The 15,355-nt window shown below is 37.1% G+C and overlaps 1 protein-coding gene across 12 annotated transcripts in view; it reads left to right on the forward strand.

Moving 5' to 3' along the window:
- Window positions 1-15,355, forward strand: part of LCLAT1 (lysocardiolipin acyltransferase 1) — a 215,372-nt gene that overhangs the window by 30,332 nt on the left and 169,685 nt on the right. The window contains exon 1 of one of the 12 annotated variants that reach the window (XM_073022898.1): window positions 1,140-1,215. The exons of the other annotated variants lie outside the window; for them this stretch is intronic. The gene's annotated coding sequence lies outside the window, so the exon portion shown is untranslated. Of the gene's footprint in view, window positions 1-1,139; window positions 1,216-15,355 lie in introns of those variants that run through there. 12 annotated transcript variants of the gene reach the window in all.

Here is a 15,355-nt window from a genome sequence, read left to right on the forward strand (position 1 = left end):
TGTTTTTTTTTTTTTTTTTTGGTAAACAACCATTGAAATTGTATGCAATTATTGGGAGGCTATATAATGGGGTTGGAAAGAGTCCCAGCCTGTGTTAATCTGTATTACTGACCTGTACAACAGCATTTGCAATTACTGTGATTTTCGACCTAATTTGTCAGAATCTTCATTTTAATTCATTCTGAACATTTTAATGCATGTTTAAATAGAATAAGTTTTAAATTGGCATGCCTGTTTTATACAACTCAGCCCAGTATTTTTCTTTTAGCCAGAATAAATGTTGAATGATTCCTTCCTTTTAGTGATGATTTCTGATATAGTTTCTCCTAATATGTGATGCCCTCTAGTGAATTCAGCCTTGCAGAAATATTTTGAGAAGCAGTAGTCAGTGTAATGAAATCTCAAGGAACATTCTAATAATTAGAACTATTCCTTTATGCTTTGTTGAGATGCAAGTTTCTGTCGCTGTAAGTGTTCAAGCAAAGATGTGATAATCCCCTATGTGTCTTATTGTTGAATGGAGTGAAACTTTTCCAGATGACTTCTAAAGTCTTCTTCAGCTTCGTGGTTCTAGCTTCCATATAAACCAGCAGTCCTCAGCCAATAAATATTGAACATTCACTGGGCCTTAAGCACTGTCCTGGAGGGTTGTGAGGGTTCCAAAGGTAGTATAGGTCATAGATGTGATTTCAAATAACTAATCAAGAGGATAAAATAATAGTAGCTAACCTTTATTGAACATTTACTCTGTTCCTAGAGCTGCTGAAGACACTTTGTCATATAATCCTCACAATAGTCTTTAAGTAGCTACCACTTTTAGTCCAATTTATTTTTGTAGATATTGGGGCCACAGAGGTTAAATAATTTGCCCAAGCTCACACAGTAAGTGGTGGAACCAGGACTAGTTTATGTAAAATAATAGTGGATAGGAGGTGAATGGCAGGCCAGCGATCAAAGTTTCATCTGTCTTTACAGCCACTCCACATCACTTGCATTATCGCCTGAATTCCATCTCCGCTCAGATCCGTCACTGCATTCGATTCTTATACGAATGCAGACCCTGTAACTGTGCATGCAGGGGATCTAGGTTGCATGCTCGTTAGGAGAATATAATGCCTGATGATCTGTCACTGTCTCATATCCTCCACTCCTCCAGATAGGACCATCTAGTTGCAGGAAAACAAGCTCAGGACGCCCGTCGATTCTACCATTATGGTGAGTTGTATAATTATTTCATTATGTACTACAGTGTAGTAATAACAATAGAAATAAAGTACACAATAAATGCACCGTGCTTGAATCATCCTGAAACCACCCCTGCCCCTGCCCCTGCTCTCCAAGGAAAAATTGTCTTCTGTGAAACCAGCCCCTGGTGCCAAAAAGGCTGGGGACTGCTGGTTTACAGGCTGTCAGCTCTCTGAGGGTGTATTTAGTTGTCTGTATTAAGCTAGCTCAAATTACTTTTGGATACCTCTTTACATTGTTACACTTAAGTGTATGATTCTCGTATTAACTTCAGTCACAGAAGTGATAGTTAATAATTTGTACATAAGTTTTGCAGTTCATTTTAATTTTTGGCCCATAAGGTATTTTACTTACTGTAAAGACTTGATAAAATGACACAGTCTTATCTTCTTTTTCCTTTAAAACATCTGTTCTTTGAGGTTTAGTGAATCAACTCCTCATTCCTATGCCTAAGAATCCTTTGAGGGCATTTATGACTTGTAGGTTTCTTTTGATTTTCAGAGACATTTACCGTGCTCTTTATTGGATTTTAAGGCTAGGGTAGCTGTTGTTCTTTTAGTTTTTATCACCTAGACTGAATAGAAATCGATTTCTCCATTTGCAGGTAAATTAATTTCGTCAAATTAGAGCTAGCCTTTTGATGCCTTGCATTGTACCTGTTTGTGGTGTATTCAGGTCAGTGCTTGTTGTATGGAGAAAATACAGAGTATATCTTCAGTCTAATTACTGGAAAGATAATGTGAGCCTTAAAGAAGAAAGGAATATTATATTGTGGTATATAAGGTAGATTGTTCTCATTTCTGGAAACTTTTTTGGTGTCCATTTATGAAATGGTTTATTTGTTCCAAAGTATCTGTATATAGCCTCTAATGGGTACACAACTAAGTCACAGATTGTGACCCCAATGGCCTGAACACCCCTTAGTCTTCATCTCTCCCTGATTTCACCTCTGCGCATACCTAAAGACTTGATGTTATCGACATATCACTTTATCTTTCCATTTAGGCTATCACTGAGTAATGAGAAGGAATGTGAGAAGAAATTAAATTGGAGACTTTCCTAGTGAAAGGAGAGACACTCAGAGGTGTCCAGCCTAGGATTTTAAGAAGTCCAGAAAGATTGAGCAGGGCTCTCGAGAAGAATATTTTAATGCAAGTAGGAGGTTAGGAAAATCCTGCCTGACTCCATGCCCGTTTTGGTAAAAACAGAACAACTTTTTAAGACTTCTTGAAATTTTACTATTTTCCTTCTATTTTTCTAATTTCTCTCTCTCCCCCCAGAAAGTTTCTCTAGCAGTGAAAAATCTCAAAGGGTTATTTAAGGGATAGGAATTAAGGAATTCTGTGGTCTGAATTCTGTGGCCCAGGATTTGGGAACATAAAGTCAAAAGTGTTAGTGAGGGGTTAAAAAAAAAAAAAAAGGCATAAGCCAGTTACAGAAGCATTTGGAACTGGGCCTCCCACACTTTAGGAGTTAAAACAAGAGATTGGGGTGTTAGGAGATAGTTTTATAAATCATTATTTGAAGTTAAGCATTTATTCATAGTGGTTAAAGACTGTGTTGTTATTAGTGCTATTTTCAGGTACATTTTTGTGAAGTTGGCTTTTGTAGGCTGACCTGAAAACCTAATCACTTTGTATAATGTAATTTTTTGGGAAAATGCATCTAAATTCCAAACAGCTGATTTAAATGCAGAGTTTTAGAATGCTACCTGCTCGTAAGTTGGGACTGTTGTCTCTGTTCATATTTTGATAGAATTCCCAATTTGGTTCATTTCTAATCTGGGAAACAAAATTTTATTTGACAGTAGATGAGGTAAATCTCTATAGAATAGTTACATGTATAAAAATAAGTTACTTCTCAGCTGAGTGTGGTGGTTGGTGTGTGCCTATAGTCCTAGTACTTGGGAGGCTGAGACAGGAGGATCACTTGAGCCCAGGAGTTTGAGGCTGCGGTGAGCCATGATTGTGCCACTGCACTCCAGCCTGGATGACAGAATGACAGCCTGTCAATAAATAGATAGATAGGTAAGTAGGTAGCTAGATAGATTTGAAAAACCAGACATAGACAAGCATACACAAATAAAGTAACTTTCATAACCAGAAACTACAGTAATCTTTGGCATAGTATTTGTAACTGAAGACTTGGTTTTACATTGTGCAATAATTTTTAAAATCTTTAGGTTAAGTTTCAGATGGACTTGCAGACTTGTGTTACATTGTAAAAGGGGAATCAAGCCTCCTGGGATATACTTGGTTGCCCAATTGCTATGTTTCTTTAAGTATTTTTTCCCTTTCAGGGCCTTTGTTTCTTCATCTACAAAATAAGAATGTTTGTAATGGCATTATTCATATAGCTCAAACTTGAAAAATACACAGATGTCAAACAGAATAAATACATTTTGGGATATTTATACAGTGAAATACCGTACAGCAATGAAAAAGAAGAAACCATTTTGGCACTTACTTATATGAGTGACTCTCACAAACATGTTGAATAAAAGCAGCCAGATGCAGTAGAGTATATACTTTTTTCTGAGACAGGGTCTCATTCACTCATCCAGGCTAGACTACAGTGGTGCAATCATAGCTCTCTGCAGCTTCCCACTCTGGGGTTCAAGTAATCCTCCTGCCTCAGCCTCTCAAGTAGTTGGGACCACAGGCGCACGTCGCCATGCCCATCTATGGAGGATCGCTCAAGCGATCCTCCCATTTTTGTAGAGATGGGATCTCACCATGTTACCCAGGCTGGTCTAGAACTCCTGGGCTCAAGCAATCCTTCTGCCTCAGCCTCCCAAAGTGCTGAGATTATAGGTGTGAGCCACCACACCTGGCTGTGTATATGTTTGTTAATTCCATTTAGATAAAGTTAAAAGACAGGTAAGACTAATGATGGTCATATAATTCAGAATTGTGGTTACCAGTAGAGTAGTTAATTATTGGGAAGGGACATGCATGAAGGAGGCTTCCGGGTTGCAGGCAGTACTCTGTCTCAGTCTGGATATATTAACTTGTAAAAATATTGAGTCATATACTTAGGATTTGTACATTTTACTGAACACTACAGTTTTAAGAAGGCTGAAAGTATGTACCAAAATGAAACACAAAAAAGAAGAAAGTAAAAGAAACAAAAGATTGACTGGATTGGGAGCCAGGAAAACTGAGATCAGACTTCAGCTCCACCACTAAACATCTGTGATTTTAGGTAACTCATTGACCTCTTTGCCTTAGTTATTGTATCTGTAAAATGGAAATAATCCCTGCCTTCTGTATTTCAATTAGGGTAAACACTTTCATCCTTTTATACTGCATTTCATTACATCATAGAGATAAACCTTTGAAAGCACATTGGAGGCTATTAAAAATATTCTGGATGTAAAGTGACATTATTTTCCTGTTAATACTTTTATACTTTGTTGTATTAGTATTCTGTTTAATAAAAAGGACCCCATATAAAAATAGCAAAAGGGCCAAAGACTGGTCAGCTGAACCACATTTGTTAACTTACCTTTTTTTCTTTTTTCCAGTCAGGGTCTTGCTCTGTTGTCCAGGGTGCAGTGCGGTGGCCCAATCTTGGCTGATGCAACGTGCCCCTCCTGGGCTTAAGCTATCCTCCCACCTCAGCCTCCTGAGTAGCTGGGACTACAGGTGTACACCAACATGCTTGGCTAATTTTTATATTTTTTCTTTGTAGATGTAGGGTTTTGCCATGTTACACAGGCTGGTGTCCAATTTCTGAGTTCAAGTGATATACCTGCCTTGGCTTCCCAAAGTGTTTAGATTACAGGTGTGAGCCACTGCACCCGGCCTATACTAGCTTTTGAATTCCTGGAAAAAATATGAAGTGACAGGATCAATTTATCTGACTTTTTCTCTTTTTTATATTAAGCCCTCCATCAAGTAGAAATTGAGCTCTTTCATGCAGGGTATGATGCTTCATGCTTGCAATCCTAGCTCTTTGGGAGGCCTAGGCAAGGGTATCAGTTGAGGCCTGGAGTTCAAGGCTGCAGTGAGCTGTGATTCGTCACTGCACATTTAGCCTGGGCAATAGGGTGAGACCCTGTTTCTGGGGTCAGGAAAATTCGAGCTCTTTCAAAGTGTGCTGGGGTTTTATGCTGAGGATATAATAGTGCACAATATCAATATGGTCCTTACAACTACGGAACTATAGAACTAAGATTCTAGAGGGAATGACAGGTGGAAAACAAGGAAACAGACAAATGAATAAACAACCGCTGGCTGTAATGAGAGCCATAAACGAAGCACTCAGGACTGAGACAGAATCACTATTGAGGGGAACTTGCTTTAAGTAGTGGTCAGCCTTAGTGAGAGCTTGTTTAAGGAGTTGACATTAAGCTGACACCTAAAACCTCAAGGAAGAAACAGAGGTAGTGAAACAAAGTCTGAGAAGGTAGCCTGGACAGTTTGTACTAAGCCCTGAGGTAGGAAGTGGCCTGTTGGAGAACCTGGCAGAAGAGGTTAGCACAGAGGTGGAAGGGGAGTGGTAATTCGATTTTTACTCTAGGCTCAGTGGAAAGCCGTTAAAGGCTTTTAAACTGGGAAATTGTGTAACTGGATTTACATTGTAAGATTACACGCAAGTGTTGGGTAAGTAGATGAACCTGTGGGTCTGGAGCTAAGATAATGTGTTGGAGATATTTTAGTAATATCAGCATAAAGATAGCACAAAGGAAAGAGGAAGGAGGAAGAGGATAGAGAGAAGACAACTGATGTCTGAGTGATAGGAAACTTCAGCATTTAGAGGTCCAGTAGAGGAGGGGGAGCCATCCAATCCAACCAGGAGAGAAGGATCACCGACATCAGAAGAAAACCTGGAGAGAGGTGTCACAAAAGCCAAGAGAGGCTAGCATTTCAAGGAGGAAATGGCCATGCGTGTGGAATGCTGCCAAGAGGGTAGAGTAAAATGAGGACAGAGAAGTAGCTCTTGGATGTGGCTACATGAAAGTGGACTGTTTTGCCAAAGTGGTTTCAGTGGAATGGTAGAGGCCGAAAGCTGACTGAAGAGGGAAGTTGATTGAAGAGGGAATGGGAAGTGAGGAAGCAGAGACTGTGTGTGTAGTTAATGATTCATTTTTCTGGGCAATCAGTTTAGATTTATACTTTGCTACCCCCAAGTATTTGAGGAGTCTTAAAAACCCATTCAGTAAGCCTAGGGGTTTGCATTATCCATAAATGGCTGTAGGAACTTAGTATTGGCCTTTGACTTCCAGTAATTTTTCTTTGGTTAGCATTTAATTGTTAATTTGAGAGATTCTGAATTTTGTAGGAGGCTTCCATGTATAGTAAAGCTGAGTATGCAATCTGTTAACTTCTAGAGAACTAGTGTTATAAATAAATTGAAACTTGGATTATTTACCTTTTCAAGGAAGTAATTACAAGCCTTGAAAGTTATGCAAAAGCTATTGCATCTTGAAACACTTAGAAATTCATTTTGGTTTTTTGTGATTACAGTGTTCAGTAAGACAGACATCTAAATAGGGATTGCATTTGGCAGTTATGTACATGTTCTTGTTCTAAACTAAGCACTGTTTCTGTGGTTTAGATTTTTCCTTTATAAATAGAATTTTAATCAGTGTAGGTTAGATATTTTTCCAGGCATGTTATAATTAGCACTGGCTACAACTTAATCCTAAAATGTGTATAGTAAATCTAATAATATTTTATAAGCACTCTTGCCATTAAATGAAAGCAGGAATTATTTGAATATTTTAAAAAATCTCTAGTGTATATCTTTCCAAAACTGTGTGGAAAGAACGTATGGCTATTAAAAAAATACTAATACATAACTTGCTTGGTCTTGTCACTGAGAATGATGTTACTTATATTTTGGAGCCACATGGTCTTATATGCCATGATAGCTCATTCATATATTCTTTTGAATATACTATGTAGTAATGTAGTTACTGGAAGAAAAAGCATTGCTGTAGGATCTACTTTCCAAATGTGATATGTCTGCCAATTTAGGCCCAGTGATTTGGGAGGCTGAGGCAGGAGAATTGCTTGAGGCTAGGAGTTCGATTAAGAGCAGCCTGGTCAACATCGTGAAATCCTGTCCCTATGTAAAACAAAACAAAACAAAACAAAAACAAACCTAAGGACAAGCAATTTGGATTACAGGAAATTATTTAGTAGTATGGTTAAGAAGCACCCTCTCTGGTGTAAGATACACTTGGGGACCCGTCTCAGCTTTTTAGAATCTTAGATCATCAGAAGCAAGGAAAGTCAGAGAAACTGTCATAGCCAAGAGGAGCCACGGGAGACATGATGGCTAAATGTAATGTGGTATTCTATGGGACCCTGGTGCAGAATAACATTAGATAAAAGCTAAGGAAATTTAGATAAATTTGGACTTTAGTTAATACAAATATAATATTGCTTGATTAGTTGTGACAAATTATCTACTAATATAAGACATTAATATTAGGGGAAACTGAGTATAGAGTATATGGAAATTCTGTCCTGTCATCACAATTTTAAAACTACTCTAGGCCAGGCACAGTGGCTCACACCTGTAATCCCAGCACTTCAGGAGGCTGAGGTTGGGGGGATCACTTGAACCCAGGAGTTCGAGACCAGCTTAGGCAACATAGGGAGACCCTGTCTCTATAAAAATAAAATGAAATAAAATTAAAAACTACTCTAAAGTAAGCTTATTAAGAAAAAGAATGTATTTTTATAACCATCTTTAGAAAATACAACCTGCCACACTTTGTAACTCTGATTATATGATTTAACCTTAGTAGACCTGTCTTTATCTTTAAAGTGAGGATATAATGTGTCTACCTCCATAGGGTTGTTCTGAGGATTTAATGAAGCACTGCAAGCAAAAGAGCCTGGCAAAGTGTCTGGCATAGTGAACGCTCAACAAATGCTACTAGCGATGATGAAAACTCATCTTTAATTTTGTTTTAATGTCTGCATAAGCAAACCCACTTTCCTACATTTTGGTTGAGCTGTAAGAGATCTGGCATTGCAAACCAGACCCAGTTTAGGGTCTAGACCTACCATATCCATTTCCAGTTGTCTTAACTTGAATTTAAAACTAAAACTCCTAATGGATTTTAAAAGCAATTCTACTTTATTCTCAAGCCTTAAATTTTATGGACAGCATAGTGAATGGGAACGAGTACTGAATAGGAATTAGGAGACCTGACTTTTAGGCCCCAGTTTGCCACTAAATAGTTTGGTGATTTGGGGAAATTTCTTTTACCTTTTTAGAAACTTCATTTTCTCATTAGTAAAATGGGAATGTTGAACTGGATGCTGTTTATTTGTGAAATTGAGTTACATTGATATCTAAGTGAGAAATGGGCTTCAGAGCAGTCACCTTAGAGGTTTTGTCTTCCCAGGAGGCCTCCTAGGAAAATTAGTCTATTACTCATGTTTACATCTCATTTTGGACCAAATATAAGTGGCCCTGCTTGCTGATCCATCATATTCTGTGTATTAGGCCCCATGAGACTCTTTAATTGCTTCAAAAACTCAAATTCGCTTTCGAAGTTTGGAGATTTGTTACCATTCATTGAGGATAATTAATAGAATGTGCTAAAAGTTCTGCAGGGATTTCCCATAAAGGAGTCCTAAAAATATTGTAAGTATTGACAGCATTGTGGGAGTAAGTATTGTGGCCTTCCCAAATTAGTCATTTTGAAAGCCACAGGGCTCTTTTGGAAATAATTCTGGCATTATTATTATTATTTTTTAGTGTATTTACTCATTGTACAATGTGATTCTAGTTTTGAGACTTTTAAACTTTTAGGGTCTTCTCAGTTTCATTATAACTTCCTGGCTTTGCCATTAACCAATATTATTTTATTGTAATTTTAAGATAATAGCACTAGGAAAGTACTGTGGGCAAGAACTGTGCTGTGCAGAATAAAATCTCTAATGCAGATCTAGTTTCTGTTTCTTTGTCCAGAGCTTAGAGGAAAGCTTGGCCACACATTGTATAAATGTTAGCCATCAAATTTTAATATGACTAGAACTATTATGATCAGAGTGTTTAACTGTGTGTACATTTGAGAGTGTAACATTTAGTAACATATTCGACTGACAGTTTAAAAAAAGTGATTTCATTTTAAAATAATTAAGTTGAACTATTTATTAAATATTTCATTTTTCCATATGTGTTTTAAATTGAATTTCAGTGACCTAAAATTCTGTTTGTAGAAATAACTTTGCACATCTTTTACTGTGGTGTGGTATGGTATATGTATGTTAGATTTTTTAAAAACAGTAACTCACTTAAGCAGAAAGTTTATTAAACCCTGACTAATTAAATTATCCAAACATAAACAGACTGCTATATGGTACCACTACTGGTTTTTGTAATACTAACAAGTCACTTAGTGTGATCTTTCACCAGTGAATAATTGCATATTTTCCATGGAAAGCATTGTGATAAGAGATATATACTACTATTAGAAACCATTAACTTTAGAAATTATCAGCAGATGTTTTCCATGCATGGTCGGCTTCATTTGGTTTGGTTCCCCCTTAGCTGAATAGTTCTAACTTGACTGGAAAGATATATGGCTAACATTTACATGATGTGTTTGGAACGTAATGAAGCACTACCCTAGACTTTCAGTTAATGAAATTTGTACCATTTTAATTTTTTGGACAGCTTTTTTCTCTATTTTTAAGGAGGTGTCATGTGCAGTGTCATCTTTTTCAATACTTGCCATTAGTGATATGTAAGGAAGAAAGGTTGAAGAAGTGATTTTTTATAGAACTATTATTTTATTAGAGGTTAGGAAATAACTTTCTTTAATAAATTCACATACATTTCCATTGTCATAAATAGTTCCTCTTAAGTGTTCACTTTTTTTAAGATTAAAGTTTAACGCTTTCATTCCAAGTAAAATTTATTTTTATCTCATGGTTGAATGATGACATTTGAATTTCCCTAGCAAAAAGAGCACTTTACTTTCTTCATTGCTATATTTAATGTTAACTAAACATTTTCCTATGTAACCTGTAGTAAATAGGAAAATAGTAAATTATGCCATTTTTAGTGAAAAGTAGTTCATTTAGGAATGGAACTTTGGATTAATGCTATAGGAACATCTGGATTAATGCTATAGCAGATTGTTTTTAGCATGCTAATTTACTACTTTCTTAAACTCCCTTTTTGGCTTAGTATTTGTCATATATGTTATATGTTTATAGAATAGTTTGAAATTGGGTTCAGAAGAGTCAGATACCTTTCTACCTTTTCAGCATATATTTTGAGTATAGTTTATATGTGTGGTCTGGTAAGCCTTTCTGCTCACTCCCAGATAACTCTTGTTTTGTATATTTAAACCCTTACAGCTTTTAGAAATAAATCTTTTCTAATTTCCAAAGCAATACAGGCTTGTTAGAAAATATTAAACCACTAAAAATACATGATAAACTGGAAAGTGATGGTAAATCCTCATTGCCTGTGGCATAAAGACTGACTTTGTTATAGTCAGGAAAGAGCGTTATCTTAGAAGGAACTTTTGACAGCCTTAACTGACCTGTTAAAAAATTTTTTTAATATAAAAACTTAAAGCATGAAATTTTTATATTGTTATCACATTATATATAAGTTACAGAAGTTGAATTATAAAATTCAGCATTATTAACAAGATATGAACTTGTATTTATTCTCATTTCATTGTAGAATGGTAGAAAATTTGACGTATATTGGGGATTGGTTTTAAGTTTAGCGTTTGAGAACCACTGAACTAACCACCCTTACTCTTCCCTCGCTGCTCCCCAGAATACAGCCAGACTTGTCCTCACTCTTCCAGTGTACTGTTACTTAGCTTTGATTTGCTTGTTTTTGTTCATGTGGTTCCCTCTTTCCCAGTTATGTGCCACCCATCCATTGTTCATTTCAAATCCTCCAGTGGCAGAGACTACCAAATTCCTACTAGAATTTGTTCTCTTCATCCTGAACCTGGAGCTAGCTAGCTCTTGTTTTCCTTGTGACTGAGTTCTAGCCAATGGAATGTGAGTGGAAAATGATATGTAGTGTTCCTCCACATTCCTTCCTTTTTTGCTAGGTGATGTGAAACCATAGAAGTGCAGAGCCACAGTGCAAGCAGCCTAGGTCCCTGAATGACTATGTAAGAGAATTGCCCCACCAATGTGAGCCTTCCTCCTCCACCCTGTGATTATTACATATGCAAGAGGTAAATTACTTTGTTAAGCCATAATATGTTTGGTGCTATTTGCTACTTCAGTTCCACCTACTATAATAACACTACGTTCTCTAGGAGGTAGTTCCTGACCATGCTAGTTCACGTAGATTATTATTTTTTTCTCCTAAACTTCTATGATATTTACTAGGTACTTTTAATTCACATTTTTAAGAACCGAAAACAAAGGCAGAAAGAAAGATGGTATGCATTTAATTTATACATGTCTTGCTTACATAGATGGTAGGCCTTTGGAAGAAAGTGACTTTGCCTTACAATTCTTTTGTATTTCCCATAGTACCCAGCTGAGACACTCAGTAAAGACTTGAAAGAATGCAAAGTTGAGAACAAAATCTTTAAAGCATAGATACTGGAGTCTGCAATGGTGTTAAGTTCAGTGAACTTCATTTATTTTAGTTTTCTCTGATTAGTCGTCCTTGATTATAAAGGAGAAAAATGATATAGAAAATCCATAATTTAGTAAATTGAAACAGACATAAAATAATGACATTTGTAGTAGGGCAGCCATTTCCTTCTTCCTCTCTCTGCCTTTTTCCCTTCTGTAAACATTAAACTTTTACAATGTGTCATGTTTTAGGCCCCGGGGAGTACAGCAGTTAATAAAACAAACAAAAGTCTGCCTTTCAGAGTTAACAGAAAATAAGTAAAACATTTGAAATGCTAAATACAACCAGTCCTAAGAAAAATAGAGATTTAGGGTGAGTGGGCAGCAATATGAGTGGTGCTTGAAGTGTGTTAAATGAGGATGAGATGTGTTAGGTAGAGTTGAAGTGTGTTACATGACGCTGGTGTTATAATTTAAGTTGTACAGTCAGCAAAGTCCTGTCTGAGGGAGTGACTCTTGGGCTAAGTGCTGAACCAGGTGAATAGAAGCCATGTGGCTACCTGGAGAAAGAGCTGTTAAGGAGAGCAGACCACAAACACTCCTTAACCCAGGGTGAGAGTGCTGCAAGTGTTCTAAAATTGTGACTATTGCACTACTCTGAATATACCAAAAATCATGGAGTTGTACACTTTAAATGTGTAGATTTTATGATATGTGAATTATATCTTAATAAAGCTGTTAAAAAGAAAAACCATCAAAGCTTTAGAGGTCTTCAGCATCAACCCAAGGAAAAACCCTGGTTTCCTTACTGCTCTTTTTAGAGTGTTTGGCTTTGTAGTAGTTGTAGTTACCACAGTGAATCACATGAATTTTTTTCCAGTTAGGTCTAGAGACCGTGAATCACAGCAATCATTAGGAATATTAGTAAATTTGTATCAGATTACTTTGGCTCTAAGGTTTTAAAATTTCCAACACTAAAATTTGGTCATGTATGTGCAATCTTCATAGCTTGCTGCTAAAGTAACAGTAGATTATTATCCATTTATAACTTGGAGAAAAAAGGTAATGTTGGCTTCATGCTCAGTAATGACTGATTCGAGATTGAGATTGTGCTGACTTTGCAGCCACATCCCTCACCAACATGGCAATTGCCTGATGGCACTGACTTTGGAACTGTCCTTACTTTCTCTTTTCTTTTAATGGTTTATATTGAAAACAGCTTGGTTGTCCTTGACTCTTGCTTTTTCAGATTCTGACTCTTAGATATTATCTTTCATTTTTTCCTCTGGAAATAAGTTTTAGCACTCAGTAACTCCCACATTCCAGATTCCAGCCACCTAGGCTGCATTAATTTAGACCCCTTTCCCTAGACACTGAGAATTGTAGAGCTAGAAAGAGTCTTGGAGTGCAGAGTTGTGTAACAAGTCAGTGCAAAGCTCGTGTTAGGTTCTCAGCAATCCTGAATTCTGTCCTCAATGTCTGTTTCCAATATCATTACTATATTTCCATAAGGAATTAACAAATGATGCTCCCCAAAGGCAGCCACCTTGACCATAAGGAGATTCTTCAGATCCTATTACAATGTTAAAATTATGGACTCGAACTTTGTATCTTAAACCATCAAATCATTTCCTCTCAATCTGTAATCATTTTTTGGCCCAGGATCACTTTTCCATTGTACTGATATGTTAGCCTATGACCTCATCCTGGTTTACAGTTGAGAACATGTGACTTAGACTATAGATCTGGCCCTAGATCTGCTACAGTGTGACCCTGGCAAGTATCTTAATCTTATTAAAGACATTTTGTATTTCAGATATAGTTCTGATAGCAGCATTCCCCTTTCCACCTTTGTACCACACAAGTGAGTGGGCTTGGAGAACACAGTTCTCAACATGTGAGTACAGTGAAAGCGTATTTAATGTTATCTTCTTTACCTTCCTAGACTCAGTGGGGAACAAAGGGAGGAATTTCCACTCCAAGAAGTACAACTTCTTCACGGTTTCTTACTACATAGGCAAGACAAGGTGGGGAAAGAGCCTATTCTGTCCCATCTGGTCAAGGAAGAAAGGGTAATTCTGCTAAGCGGTCTGTGTAAGGCAGGGATCAGGGCGTGCTCTGTGGCCCCACTCCATCCTGAAGAGAGGCAGTGAGGACTCTAGTTGCTTCTGTACGAGCAACCCACCATTGCACTTAAAACATGCAAAAAACTGGTCACACTCTTAAACTTCACGTGAAGCGTTTGTGTCTAAATCCAAACTGATGTGTCTTAATCTAGCTATACCAGCCTCCTTTTAATAACTAATAATAACCAGCATTTACTCAGTATGTGTACTCTGCACCAGTTGCTGTTCCAAATACTTTATATGTATTAACTCATCGGTTTTCACAACCCCTTGATGTGAAGGTACTGCTATTATCACCCCTATTTTTTACAACTGAGGAAGTAACAGGTTGGAAATTTCACTTATTAAGTGGCCAAGCTAGGCTTCAAACCTGGATAGTCTGACCACAGTCTTAGCAAATTTAGGGGCTACCCTGATTTTTCTTTTTGTTTTTTTTTTTTTTTTTTTTTGAGATGGAGTCTCACTCTGTCGCCCAGGCTGGAGTGCAGTGGCGCCGTCTCGGCTCACTGCAAGCTCCGCCTCCTGAGTTCAAGTGATTGTCCTGCCTCAGCCTCCCAAGTAGCTGGGACTACAGGTGTGTGCCACCAGGCCCAGCTCATTTTTTGTATTTTTTTTAGTAGAGACGGGGTTTCACCATGTTAGCCAGGATGGTCTCAATCTCCTGACCTCGTGATCTGCCTGCCTTGGCCTCCCAAAGTGCTGGGATTATAGGTGAGAGCCACCGCGCCCAGCCCAGGGCTACCCTGATTTTGAAGAGGAGTTTGATTGTAGGAAGACCTAGGACTCAAAAAAGGAAATTTTCCTGGTAACCCTTACAATACACTAAATTATTTTACTTCTCTGGGTTTCTTCATCTGTAGAGTTTTGAGAAACTAGGTACTTTAAATGCTTCCTGTTGGAAAAGTCTAAGATTTTGAATTATAATACCAAATTGTTACTTGTTTTCAACAAATTTAATACAGCATGGAATATTTAATTTTGTAGTCATCAGTATGCAGTATACACACCTATGTGCAGAAGTATATTAAGCAGCACTGTCCAATATGGCATCTACTAGACTAATACATAGCACTGACTATTTGTGATGTGGCTAGTCAAATTGAGATATGTTGTAAGTGTAAAATACACACCAGATTTCAAAGACTTATTATGAAAAAATAAATGTACAGTGTCTTGTTAATAATTTATTTTGGATTGATTACATGTTGAAATGATAACATTTTAGACATACTAGGTTAAATATATTATTTACTTTTAAAAAACGTAGCAACTAGAAGAATTAAAATTACAGTTGTGGCTTACATTATATTTCTGTTGGATATTGCTATTGTAGAAAGTCCTAAATGAGAAAGAAGGTATAGTTTATATGGGAAGGAAACTCATCTAGTGAAACAGACAGAAGATAGTACGTATCTGGTAAACCCAAGTACATCTGTAAATATATTGACC

The sequence above is a fragment of the Chlorocebus sabaeus genome, chromosome 14 (genome assembly GCF_047675955.1).
Source record: "Chlorocebus sabaeus isolate Y175 chromosome 14, mChlSab1.0.hap1, whole genome shotgun sequence".
Classification (NCBI taxonomy): Eukaryota; Metazoa; Chordata; class Mammalia; order Primates; family Cercopithecidae; genus Chlorocebus; species Chlorocebus sabaeus.